This window comes from Motacilla alba, chromosome 4 (genome assembly GCF_015832195.1).
Source record: "Motacilla alba alba isolate MOTALB_02 chromosome 4, Motacilla_alba_V1.0_pri, whole genome shotgun sequence".
Taxonomy (NCBI): Eukaryota; Metazoa; Chordata; class Aves; order Passeriformes; family Motacillidae; genus Motacilla; species Motacilla alba.
Genome location: NC_052019.1, coordinates 6095953 through 6109963, shown reverse-complemented (window position 1 = coordinate 6109963; position 14011 = coordinate 6095953). Strand labels below are relative to the sequence as shown.

General features: G+C 42.7%; 1 protein-coding gene and 1 long non-coding RNA gene across 6 annotated transcripts in view; one reads left to right on the top strand and one right to left on the bottom strand.

The window, feature by feature from the left end:
• Positions 1-14011, bottom strand: part of FGFRL1 (fibroblast growth factor receptor like 1) — a 163541-nt gene that overhangs the window by 87936 nt on the left and 61594 nt on the right. The gene's annotated exons all lie outside the window — the stretch shown is intronic.
• The window catches only part of LOC119700763, a 42339-nt gene that overhangs the window by 5883 nt on the left and 22445 nt on the right, over positions 1-14011 (top strand). The window contains exon 2 of the long non-coding RNA XR_005256874.1: positions 4600-14011. This exon is cut by the window's right edge and continues 22445 nt beyond it. This is a non-coding gene — a long non-coding RNA (uncharacterized LOC119700763). The remainder of the gene's footprint in view (positions 1-4599) is intronic.

The following is a 14011-nucleotide window of genomic DNA, read 5'->3' as shown; positions in this document are numbered from 1 at the left end:
AGGTCAACAAGCCCGGACAGTTTCTTGGAATGGAAAGTAATTTATAATATCCACATACTGTATTGTAAAGTTTATAAAGAAGTTAAATAAGTTTTAAGAGCCCCATGGGTTATGTATATTTTATTATTTAATACCAAACACATTCACTTTCTATGTAGATAAGACTTCTTTTGAAGCTCTGTGTTAGCAAATTAGCAAAGTCATTTACAATGAAGCACCCAAACAACCCATCAACACATGGAATTAGCATGAGGGGCTGGAGTACCACAGACAGTGTATGCCCTACAAGGAAAATAGAGCTAAGCACAGAAATGTTTCACTACAACAGTGAGATGAAGGAATGGGACAGAGGTTACCAATCAAACTGCTCATTTGGTGTAAACACAATCTCTTACACCAAAACTTGAGGCAACATTTGGCCTTCACCATGCTCATCACTGTAAAACCTGAGCTTCCAAAGTCTTTACTGCCCGGGGATTCACAGCAAAGTGGATTTCCTTTACCTTTCTTACACTTCAAAATGTACACAGGCAGCTGGAAAGGACCACCTAAAAGCCATGTTTGAAACACACATCCAGAGTTGCCCATCTTGGGGTACCTGCTGCTGGGCTGGACAATTCCTGCTTACAACCAGAGTTTAACCTTTTCTACAATAGTTTAACCCTCTCTGCAAGACCAACATGAGGATTATGTACTCACACTCTCTGCATATCATTAATGCCATTATTTGTATTGGCATTCAGGCTGTAACGATGGATGAATGGACAGAGGCCTGGCTCTGCTAGGACAAACTATACCAAGGAACAAATCCCACAGGGAAGGCTTTACAAAGCAGTGTTGGGAACAGTTTCAATCAAGAGGAGTAGGTGTTCCTGAAAGAGAGGAACTCTTGGCTCTCTGCACACTTGGAAGCCATTACATGGAGAGCAGAACTGATAAAAATGCTTTTTGAGAGAGATAAAAGGATAAATGTGTTGCCCATGTATCCCATTAACTAATGGAATAAGCAGTTCAAAGGACTAGTGAATCCAACATCTTTTCATATTTTCAAAACAAAACAGTTTGCATTTCCAAAAGGTATGTGTTAGCCAAGTAAAGTAGGGGTCAGCGTGGGGGTAACTGGTCCAGTGCTTTGGTATGTGACATGAGGAGATCAGATTAGATGAGCTAATGGGTCCTTCTTGGCTTGAAAACATAGGCGCCCACAGACAAAAACAATGCTTATCAAAAACAATCAAAAGATTAAAGAAAAAACCAACAGCATCTCCATAGAACAAAGACTCTGAGCGAGGAACACAAAAACACCACAAGTATTTGCTGACCAGCCCTGATGGCTGGTCAGGCTTAGATTTGGAAATCATGGACTGTTTGCAAAAGCAAGCTCCAGGCTTGGGGTGCATGGCTCAGCCCAACAACCTGGTGGAGAAAACAGCTTTGCAGATCCATTTCACAGCAAGTGAAGTGCCATATCTTCCCTTTCTTCCCTACCTCTGTGATAGGAGTTGCTTTCCTGATGAAATGGATATTTATTGATAGCACAAAAAGTACCTGCCATATTTTTACATGAGTAATAACTAGCCCCTTGTGTGAAGGCTACCAGTAAATTTCCTACTCTAGATGTCCAAAACTAAAAAAACTAGAATATCTGGGAACATGTTCCATTTAATTAAGTGCTCTGCATACACATTTCACTGACATTTAATAAAATAGTTATTGTATGTTAAACAATTGGCACTTGATTATTGCTTAGATTTATTAGTTCAACAACAGTAGATGAGATACGTATCTCTTACGTAGTTTCTAAATCCTTTGAGCATATGTTTTCAATAATCAGTTGGTATTTATTTAACATGAAATTACCATCTTATTAAATTAAATGTGCATGGGTGACATTCAATTTCAATTGTTGCCGAACATTTTTTCAGCAGCAAAAAATAGTAACTTTATCCCTCAGGTTTCGAGGTAGCAAATGCAAAGGAGAGTTAGGATTACTTCAAATTACTTTTGAAGAAACAGACTTCATATGCTGGAAAGTTGGTGTGGAAGAAATGATATTATTTATTGTTTCTCAAGTGCTGCCAGTGGGATTAGCGTGGGCCAAAGGAGAGGACTAATATTTCTACTCAAATGCTAAAATTATACTGACGGTGCAGTTCAGGTATGCAGCTCAATGGATAATCAGGAAACTTTTTTTAGAGAAGAGGTAAGTACAACAAAGGTGTGTTGGCACACACACCCTCACAATCTATCTCTTCCATTCCCATTCAAGAAGTCAAGCCCATATAAAAAATGTCATTCCTAATTTGCTGGGCATTTTTTCAAAAGAAATGGCCTTAAAACATGACTTCAAGGTTTTAAAATTAGAAGGTATTAAGGTTTTTTGTTTTTGGGTTTTTTTTAGCCTGCTATTTCCAGGAAGGACAAACTGCCTAATTCTGGAAGAAAGCTAGAAATCCTCCGGCTTGAGGGAGGATCCAGAACCCAACTGAAATTCTATAGCCCCAACCTGCTCTCTCCAAACCTAACCCAAACCTCCACCATCTCCACCACAGGTCACAGAGGGACCATTCCTGCCAACACAAGACATTTGTTTGCTTCCCATAATCTCTGGGAAACAATCCAGTCAGGCAGCCCTGAATTACCTTCTGGGTTGGATCTACCCAAATTTTAACATAAATACCATTGTACTATACCCTTCCAGCTGTTTCCCAACCATGCAAATCCTGCTTCACAAGCCCAGTGGATTTTCCAGCCAAATCGCCCACATCTTTAGGACTTTCAGTAAAACAAACCAAACACTACACGAGACTCGGTTTAATTCACTTTTTTTTTTGTAACAAAACTCCCCTTCAAGCCACCAATAGCAACCACATTCCAAATCCCCAGGCTCCAAAGATAGGTGTTTATTCCTGAGACAACCTGCTCTGATTGTTGTCCCCTTCTTTGTCCCTCCTCCCTGCACACAGCATTTTGTCACCTGTCCATTTGATCTGAACAGCTCCTAGAAAATAGGATGCCCAAGTTCACGTTTGGTAACACAGGTTCCCCTTGAACCTTGGTAGTCAATATTTAACCCAGTCTGAGCACTGTGCAGGGTTTAATAAGTAATTAGACGTTTCCCTTATGGACAGGCTCTTGTGTGAGCACTGTGCAAGCAGGAAACGGTGAGTGTCATTGTTTATGTCTGCAGGAAAACAGAAACCACGATGGGTGACTCTGTGCCATACACAGAACGATGCAAACACAGACCTTTAAATAGCTGGTTTGCCTTCCTGGTAGCCCACAGCAGCAAGTTTTCAGCCATAGACTGACACAGGAGCCTTTTTCACTTGTACCCACGGATTTGGTTTTCCTCAAAATATTCTTAAAAACCTTTTTAAACAGAATTCACTCTAAGGTATGACAGTGGAGAAGACTTCAAACTCTTCCATCCACTGCTGGTTCCTACTGGTCTTTCCCAACACCCAGGATGGAAAAGGTGTGATTAGTGCACTAAGGACTCAGAAGAAAACCATCTTGAACACTCACTCTCAATCATGAGACACTGCCAAAATATCCCTAAGCCTTCTGCTGTTGGGAAATCAGTGGCAGTGCCCGGCATGGCAAGGCTTCTCTCAGCCCTCCCTTTCCTCTGCCCTCGTCTCTGGGGGCTTCTATGTTTGGTCACCACAAAAGCATGGTAACAACTGTTTGATGGTGACCACAAAGAGATAAACATTGTGGTATTTAAGAACTGGAGATATTTTCAGAGGCTTCTCTAGAACAGAAAGCATCTCCAGCTGAATGGCTGCATAGCAGGCTTGGTATGGAGCCTTTGGCAGAACTGTTTTCCTATGAGAAAATCACATTTTTGTCAAGATGCAAGACTTTACCTGGTTTTCGCTTTCAAAGAGTTTTGCCTGGTTTTCTCCCCTTATCAGCTTGAGAAATATTTTGTAATAATAATTTTGTAATTGTGTAATAATTTTGGCCAATCAAAGTAAAACACACGCGAACAAAAGAGTTGTGATTTTAAAAGTATGTTGATTAATCAATTGTGGTATTTTTAAATTAGTTGTTGTGTTCCTAAAATCTGAAAACAGTATTGATTTTGGACAGTAATAAACAAAATTATATTTATATATATATTATATATATATATACATACACACATACATACATATGTCTGTGTATATATTTATATATATAACTTGTCTTGCTCTGAAAGAAAAATTAAAAATAAAAAGACGAATCTTGCTCCAAAAGAAAAATGCAACACACCTTTAATGACAGCAGCATTTTAAAATCCTGCCTGAAACCATTCACTGTTGCCCAACCAAAACCTCCATGGTAGGTGTGATATGCCTTACATATGCCTACATGAGTGTCTCAACCTGGACCAGAAACATACTTTAAAATTAATTTTTTCATCTTCACCATCAATGATACTTTGCTTCACATCATGAAGCTGTTTTGCTGCACATGGACTAAGTTGCTTTTGTATGAAATGAGCTGCAAGGGGCATTTAGTTCTCAGCATTACACTAAAGCTATTCTGAAGTGAAACACTCCTCTGAAATGGAGGCACCACATCCTCAAAACCCAATGTTTTGCTTTACAGATACAGTCTTCCCAAACCCCACCAGCTGCTAATACAGACAGTCAGCGACTGCTACCTGGGCCCCAGGGAAAACAAAAGCAGAAGCTGTCCTCTGGCTTTTCCATTAACAAGCACTCAATCTACGTGACCAGACTGGAGCTGATCCAGAATAAACTCCCGAAGTGCCTTTAGTGTGAACATCACCTCCTCAGCACCAAATATTTCACTGGAAATATTTCTTCCTGTTGTGCCATTCTACAATCTAGCTTATACACACCTGTGCATCACTTCCAGGAGGGGAAAATACTTGAATGCACTTTAAAATAAAGTTTTCCCAAGGTTGATTCATTGAAAATCTACATTTAAACTCAAGAGACACCAAGTCTCCTGCATAGGGAAACTATCACTGAATTCTTATAGCATTCCCATCTGGTTTCTGCTCTTCAGACACTGAAGCACACACTATCTGATGTAAAAACACAATAGACTCACTGGGACAGAGGCAAGTGCAGCTTTCTGCAGCCTGTCTGCATCTGGGAGAGCTTCAAACAGACCCACTTCCTCTGCGCCTCTTCTGGTTGGCTCCCAATGGGGTTAGTGCACTCTTACCTGGCTTTATTTGTTTTACTACCAGGAGAGAGTGAAGACTTCTTGTTCTGTCAGACTTACTATGTCCAGTTGCACCACCTAGGACTTCCAGAGGACTGTTCAGCTTCTAAAATCAGATAAAACCAGATTTGCATGTAATCTGGTACATCCAAAGTTTTGCTGCACCCCTTGCTGCTCAAAAGGTGCCTCATATCACGTGGAGGAAGGTATTCCTCCTATACCTCTACTGCACACCAGCATGGCATGTGTCAGGATGAATGGTATTAGCAAACCAGCACCTAGCTGTGGGTACAGTCTGCCAAAATTGAACCATTGAAAACAAATATTTTAAATATAAATCCATTTAGATTCCCCAAACTATGGATTTGGAAATACTTCTCCTTTGCTGAATATCCCACATTGCCTGCCTTTTATCCCTGTGCATCTGCATCAGCAGCAAGACAGTACTAATTATTATTTGATACACAAGCAAATACCAAGCCCCTGTTCTTAGCACAGTTTGTTGCTTTATTTGAGCTGCCCAAACTTCAGCAGCTACAGAGGCACACGGGCGTTTTGCTGACACCGACTGCCCCGTGATTCCAAGTGACGCCATTCCGCTGGCGGGCTGCGCACTGGAATGTAACATCATATCCAGCAGGTAGATAGAGCCACTGGAATATCAATTAATGTGCAATCCTATTACCTCAGTGTCTGGTAATGTGCACTCCCAGCTACCCTCCTGCAAGCGGAATGGGGAGAAACCTTGAGAGCACAGGCACTATCTAGGAAAAGCTGTGCATGGAGAAATATTGTCTCGAGCGCGGAGCGGCCCCGCATCCCATCACGCACGTGCGGGTACCGGCACACACACGGCGCATCAGCTGTCAGCAGGAATTCCTGCCTGCACACTCAAGTGCTGCCACAGCCTGTCTGCCCAGCCTCCCCAGCCGATGCACATCTGAGCAGCTTGTCCACTTGCATAAGCGTTTCTGGGCTTCCCCGCTCACAGAAATAGGTTTTGCTGTTGAAGTGGCTTGAACTTGTTCTTGAGGGAAGCCACGTCAGGAATCACTCCGTGCTGCTCGCTGGCATTTCTGAGCAAGGAGTCAAGAGGTCAAAACCCAAGGTCAGAGAACAGCAGACATGCAGGATCCCTTGTTGTACCTGAGGCTGGAGAAATCAGCACATTCCTAATCAGCCGCTAATTCCCTAATCTTTATTGCATGTAAATTCCAACCCCTTCCCAATGTCTGTGCCATGGTATTCTCCAATCTGATTATGGTGAAACCCCATTGGAAGATTCATCGATAAAAGATGGAAATGTGTAAAATTGATTTGCTGTATATCACAAACAGCGCCGCAAACCCCTCCGGGGATCAAAGAACTACCATCAAATAGCAACAAACAGCGGGCTGTTAAAAACACTTCTTATCTAATAGTGGATGTGACTGTTTAACAAAAGACAAAATTCACTTCCGAAGGGAGAACAGTGCTGCATTGTTTGACTGACAGTAAAGGATCAGTTCATGACTAAGGCAGAACAGGCAGTGCAAGAAAGGTCGTCATTTAAGGCCAATCTGTAAAAGTGTGAGGGCGGAAGACAAGAGGGTCTAGATGCACTCTGACTCACAATTTACTCCACCAACAATTTCAACTTTACTTCCAGAAGGTACAGCAGAAGCGCTATAGGCATGGAACAACTGGTCAATTATTTTTGGTCTATTATTTTGTCATTTAGCATTTCTCCTGATATGAAGCAATTATCATTGGCAGGGCTGAGCAAAACACTTCAGCTTTTGGTCCTGGGCTCAGTCAAGCTTTGCCTGAAATGGCTCCACCAAGAGAGTTCAGAGCTTTGGCCCACTGAGAACAGCCTGGACACCATTACTACAAGTACAGTGGTTTTTGGCATTGAGAACAATGAAAATTTGATAATGTTACTAAAAAATAAAATACCTTTGCAGGATCTAACTCTCCTATGTCACTTTCCTATGGTGAATATAAGGGAAACAAACCCTCCTTCATGTAATTCACCAGAAGACAGAGAAAAATACTAAATTAGAAGAAAGCAGAGGCCAATCCAACTCCTGTGTTTCATCCACTGAGGGGAGTTTGCCAGAACTCACAATTTTAATTTTTAAATCTTGTGATATTAGGTGTTTGTTTCTTACTGTCTCTTTTTGGAGGGCATGATCCTGAAGGAGAATCTCCTGTTTATTTAAACATGAAAGAAAATTTGTGACCTTTGTGATTGTGGGGAGTCACTAAATGCTCCAAAACCAGGAAACAAATAAATAAAATCTAATTTGTTGTAATATTCAAGCCAAAGTACTGGTTTTTGTGGGGTTTGATCAAGGAGTGTTGAACACACGGGATCAGTAACGTGAGCGATTCCCACGGATGTGTGCCATGTGATTTTTTTAAGCACCTTTGTGACATGCATTAACAAAAGGCAGCACTGGCTGTGGGATTCAATAGCTGTAGGATCTGAAACAGCTTATGCTCCATTCACCATACAGGAGATTATAAGCAGGTGTCTCTCCCAGAGAAACTGGCACATTACAATCAACAGGAAGCTGGCTCATATTCCCAGATGTTTGACATTATGGGAAGCAGGGAGATGTTAGGGTCAATAAAACCACACTGCTACTCTTGCAGCACCTACAGTCCAAGAGGGACTTCAGTAGCTCAGCTCTGCCATTGATAAAAGTTTTACAAGACCTCTGCTCCAAACAGCCCTGAAATCAAAGGTCTGTTTACTTAGCCTTTGCTTGCTGGGCTTTAGGATAGTGCAAGGAAGATCAAAGCAAGGACCTCGTTTAACATGTCCAAGTACACAACCAGCAAGTCTGTTTATGTTGGATTCCTACACACTGAGAGTGCTGCTGTCTGTCAGCACTTCAGGCTCATTTTCAGCAATATTGGGTGAGGAGAGAAATATTCAGAAAGACCCCACAGATTTTGGTCCTGCTGAAACAGAAGCGAAAGTCAGAGCGGGGAGCTCTGCTTGTAACTGTGACTGCCAAAGTCAAACAAAAACTCCTTGCAGGACCTCTGGTCTCTACTGAAGGGCTCCACCATTAAAATGCAGCTGAAGTCTGCATGAAGAGCTGGAAAGGAATTTTGGTTCTGTATAATTTGGTTCTGTACTATTTGGTTCCATATTATTTTTTTATTGATAATGCATAATGAGATTCAGTTTGGCACTGGTAAGGGACGACACGCTGAGCACCTCATGCACAGAAAGAGGTGCAACAGCCACCAGCAATTCACATCTCCCACTGGTACCTGTACAGCCCCACACTGGGGATGGGGCAGTTTGCAATGACAGGCAATTTATTAACAAAGCTTAATTTCCAATGACCCTACATTCTATGGAGCCATTTGCCAGGGCCTATTAAGGGGAAAGAATCTGATGACATCTTCATTTATTTATTTGCTTGTTTGTCGCTTTAATGTCTCTCTACTTAGAAAATTCATCTATATATTTAGAAAGGGCTGAAGACTTGCAATGGCCTTTGTTCCAAGAGTGGTGGCAGTGGGATGCAGCACAATTAGAATCCCTTCTACATGACTTCCCATTTTCACAAAGTTTGAACTTAGTATCTCTTACATCACTCCTTCTCAAACAATGTGTGTGAAATTGGCTTATAGGCTTAAAAGCTACTGGAAGGGATGGAGATGGATTGAACCTCAAAAAATGTCACCACATGAATTTCATCTCTTTAGGACACCAACGTAATGACCAACCAGACAAGGATAGGTATGGAAAGTGAGCTCAGACAGAAGGAGACAGCTGGTATTTAACTTTGGAAGTAAGGCTCTTTCTTTGAAAGATTTATCTGAGGATTTAACCCCCATCTGGTATCACAGCAGAACCTCCACCAGAAAATCAAATACCAAACATTGGGATGGATCCACTTTATGCTCATTCCTTTTACTTCTCTCAGTGTTCTGTTAAAGTTTCCTAGGAAAACCCTTTCATGTTCTGAGCAATGTTGCTCAAAATAAATAGAAACCTGGGACCTGCAAAAGGCCAGTGTAAGGAAACTAAATCTCCCAACAGACAGCTTGCTCTGGAGCTGCTTCCTGCAGATGCACTGCATCTCCCTCTGAAATACCCAAAAAGGCAGAGACAAGGCACTGGACAAGGCACCTGATACTGGCCCATAGGTGAGCCCAACAGAAACAAATTAATACCTGCTGCTCTTTCCCCTGGCTTCAGAGAGGAGTAAAACTTTCTAAGTTAAAAAGTTGTAAGGACCATGTGGAGAAAATCTCACAAACTGTGGGCTGGAGGAGCCCCATTAGGTCTCGTTCCCTTCCATCTCTCTGGACTTTCTGCAGAAATGGCCCTTTAAAACAGAGACAAATTTCTTAGGTCCCTGATAGTCAGAGAGCAAGGGTCACACAAGGTACCAAAGTGCCACAAATTGCGCAATTGCACAAAGCTGGGGACACTTTCCTCTCTTGAGGTGCTGTGACGACACACACCAGATTGCAAGGCACCCTGTGATCACAGGCAGATGGGAACCTAGATGGGTATGCAGCTCTTAAGACTCACCAAAGAATCTTCTTCGTTTTCCAGGGGAGATACTTTCCCTAAGGAGTCAATACAGCCAGCTTTGCTCCACCTCCTTCCACTGCCTCTGGTCAAAATCCTCATCTACGCTCCTAAACTGCTCCCTCCCCCTCCTCCTGGCTCCAGTATCCAATACCTTCATACACTTGCAGACAGTTATTGTCCCCTCAGGTGTCACTTAGCCAAGCTATTCATATATTTACAAGCAGCTCTTTTAATCTTCTCACATAAATCAGTCCCCCCAGTTGTCTGATCCGATCATCTGGGCCTGTCTCTCTCAGTCCGGACGAAAACCTTGCCTGTCTCCCTGACATCTCCTGGATGTCAAGCTGTCAGCTCAAGCTCAGAGCTCTTAATCTTCCTCCCCCTCCCCACCTCCTTCCTTAATTGCTGTGGACACTGCTACTGTCCTGCCTGTCGCTCAGGCCCACAGCCCTGGTGTTATTTTTTGCTTTGCTCTCCCTGTAGCTCTCCCCATCCTGGCTCAGACCCTGAGCCAAAGTCTTTCTGCAGCTCCTTGATAAGCCCAGCCCTGGCTGCCCATCCACTCACTTGGAGTTTGCATCCAGACTCCCATCATATTTCATCAAGACTCCTCTACTCAAGCCTTGGCAAAGCACACTCTTGCCTCATCCATATTAATTTTTTTCTAGGCACTGCTCTGGCCACTTCTCCCTCTCCTCACATCCACCTTTCCTATTCCCTGCCACATCAAACAGCTGCTACTTTTCTTCACTTGTCAAGGCTCCTCCTGGCCTCTTCCCAATCACTGTTCTACCACCTCTTCCTTACCAGAAGTCCACCCTCTTCCAGCTGTGCCAGATGTCGAGGCTCTCCCCTGCTTTTTTACATTTTTCAAAGAAAATCATAGGTGTTTCCTGCCTTGCATGGGAGCATTGGCTGAGGCATTGGCTCTCTCCCTGCACATGCCCCCTAAAGCTTTCCTGCACCAGGAACCCACCATCACTGGTCAGCAGCCAAGCCTGGCATCCTGCTGGTCCTTATGGCCAACACCATCAAACAGTTTAAAACTAAAAGAAGAGATTTAGATCAGATGAGTGGAAGAAATTCTTTACTCAGCATACATTGGAACAGGTTGCCCTGTTAAGCTGTGGCTGTTGCATCCCTGGAAGTGTTCAAGGCCAGGCTGGTTGGGGCTTGGAGCAACCTGGGATAGTGGAAGGTGTCTCTGCCCGTGGCAGGGAGGTTGGAAATTGATCTTTAAGGTTCCTTCTAACCCAAGCCACTCTATGATTGTAAGATTTTCTGATCTCACTGCTGCTTTGCTCCACCCATCTTCCTGCCATCCTCCTTCATCTCAGACCCCCAGGGAGCTCTTAAGGCACAGCCTTCTTGTGTCCACACAACACCTTGCACAGTGAGGTGAAGGCCCTGAGCACAGCAGTGACACACACAAATCATGCTAATCACAACAGCTTCACTAGCACCTCTCTGCTGATTATCCTCATTTCTGCATCCACAGCATTAACGTATAATTGCATTTTAACAAGCTTCATTAGCACATTGCCTTGGTAAAGCTTAACACAGCCCAAGCACCCAAGGAAACCTCATGGTGCTTTTCTGCTCAATATAATTTTCAAGTCTTCTGTAGCCTGATTAGTTAGGAATAACCTCAGGGCTGTAAAGCTTTTCTTCTGCCATCCAGTAATTAAGGAATAATTTGTCACGGAGCAAGTCAAGCTGCAGGGCAGGAAGGCCCCGTGCAACACAATGAAGCTGTGTAAACCAAAGCCCTGGGTACAGGAACAAAGCAAGCATCCCTCCTCTCCTTCTTCGTTAGCCAGGAGCTGGTGCTCAGCTCCTGTAAATGCTGCCCAGACCCCTCAGTAATGCAGCTCCTGCTGCAGGCAGAGAAGTGCCTGTGTGCACCCTGCCTGCACACACTGGCTGTGGCTCTGCCCCCCCTGTACTTTTTCTGGACATGGTGCAGAAAGGTAAACAGCCCCTTGCCAAATCGTACTGTTGGCATGAGCTGCATGATGGAACAGGATTAAGAAATGGGCTGCAAAGGTTTTTTAAGAAAGTTTTATGAAGCTCCAAAGGATAACTGAAACACCATATTTTTTAAAAAAGTAACCAGCCTGGGAAGAAAAAAGTGAGTAACTCAGGAACACAACAGATTGAGCACAGGTAATACATCTATTGAGTACGATGGGTATTTCTGTCTGGGTAAACCTTTTCCAGCCTTAATACTTTTTCCAGTTATCTCAGTCACATAAAAGTCAAACACTTTCCCAAGCATTCCTGGAAAGATGCTTCCTGTTTTGGTGAGGGAGGGAGGGTATTTTTAAGTAAAAAAAATGATCTGACAATGCTGACTGTGTATGAATCCCAGTCACAAAACCAGAAGTAGTTTTGCAGATGGAGGTTGTTACCTGATTTTTTTTTCCTTAACTTCCACAGTAACCAGATTAAGGAACTGCTGGCAAACCTCAGTTGCATTTCCAAAACCATATGTAGGAACGGTATGGCAGGAATAGAAAGCTATAGAATATCAACTGCTACATGGCCCCAGACAGCTGTCTCTGAAAGCAGAAAACATGGGGTTAATGGTTCTTTTATACTTTTCTTTTAGTACTTGCAGACAACTGAGGACTGGTATGGAGATCACTGATCATTGCTGGAAATTCTCCATGCAAAGAGACACGCTGATCTTGTGAAGTGTCAGCAACACTCAATTCCCATAATTTTAAGGGAGATCAAAGTTGTCAAGCATTTTGTAGGGTAATCTAAATCTGTGGACAGATAGGCTCCCATCTCACTATAAAACAGCTTGTCCTCCAGCAAACCCCTCTCACACCTTTATTTATCCATGCTTTGCAATTTTCCAGCTTAAGCACATAAAGAAGAAAAAAAACCCAGTTGTCAACTATCTGATACTACAATAGTTGATTCTTAAGGAATATATATTTCTCACATCCTACCACCATCATTTTAATGTTCAGAGGTAAAGGAAAAACTTCACCCATCCCCACCTTCTTCCCCCTTAACCAGACAAATAAGGCATTCAGCTTGTCTGAATTTAAATTTTTATTGGAGTTGATCCAGCAACCAGAGCACATTGCTAGGAGCCAAGGTCCCGCTTCCTTCAATACACCTCCTTCATTCTGACTCCCTGCTTTTGTACAGCTTTGGTAATCTCAATCTGTGGTCAGGGATAGGATAAAATTTCAGCTATTTCCCCCCTCAACTGCGCAGAACAGGGCTTGCTCTTAAATCAAAAGCCCTGCACCCTAAACCTCTGGTTAAGTACTTAACTGTACGCAAGTCTTTGAAATCATCACAGGCTTCTTTTTTTCTTTTTCTTAGATATAGTGCTGAAAACTACAGAAGTGAACTAAGATCTCAGGAATACCAAAAGTATTCAGAGGAAACTTGGGGAAGGGGGCTCATAGGGTGGCTCCCCCACTGCTTTTTTGGCCTGATCTTCTGAAATAGATGGCATTACCAGTCCCCATCAAAAATGTAAAACTTCCTCCCTTTTTCTCTAGAGCATGAGAAAATATTGTAAACTTTTCTGGAAGCATTAGGAGGAGACAGCTCCTGCAATCCAAGCAGAAGTCACTTTTCTGTCATTGCCTTGGTAAATGACCTCCACCCACCTTCCTGCACAGGATGGTGTGGCCTCCCATCTACCTTCTGCTGATGTTTAGATTTCCCTCTCTCGGTACTTCTCCTTTTTTCCTCTCATTCCCTCTTCTCCCTACAAATAGTAATTCAAAAACCATGATCACCCCTTTGCTTGGCTTCAGGTCTCTTGCATAGGCTAAAGTTACCTCCAGTTCTCCAGCATGGTTTGGGGAATTTATTTATATTCCATGTTCTGGAGATAGACCCCATGTCTTGCCAAGGGCTCTCATGGGTTTTACAAAAGGAACACTGACAAATATTTATGGAACCTAAAGTGAAATTCAAGACACTGTTAAAATAAAGTTTGCTTTAGGTTTTTTTGGTTTTTTTTTAATTCTCCTGAAGAATTGACCTGGCTTTCTTGGCAAAAAGACTAATCCAAATGCTATTGGTATCTTAACAGCTCATAAGAACCACATGCTTCAAATAAAGCCATTACTATCAGACATGCTGAGTGGTTCAATTAAACAAATATGAAAATAGACACTTCATCCTGCTTTAACTAAGTGGGATCATTTCACTCCTGAATCCAGAATGACAATGAAAATGATATAGTATTTACAGAGCAGCTTTTTATCCTGTAAGATCCCAAAGGTTTGCACAGACCCT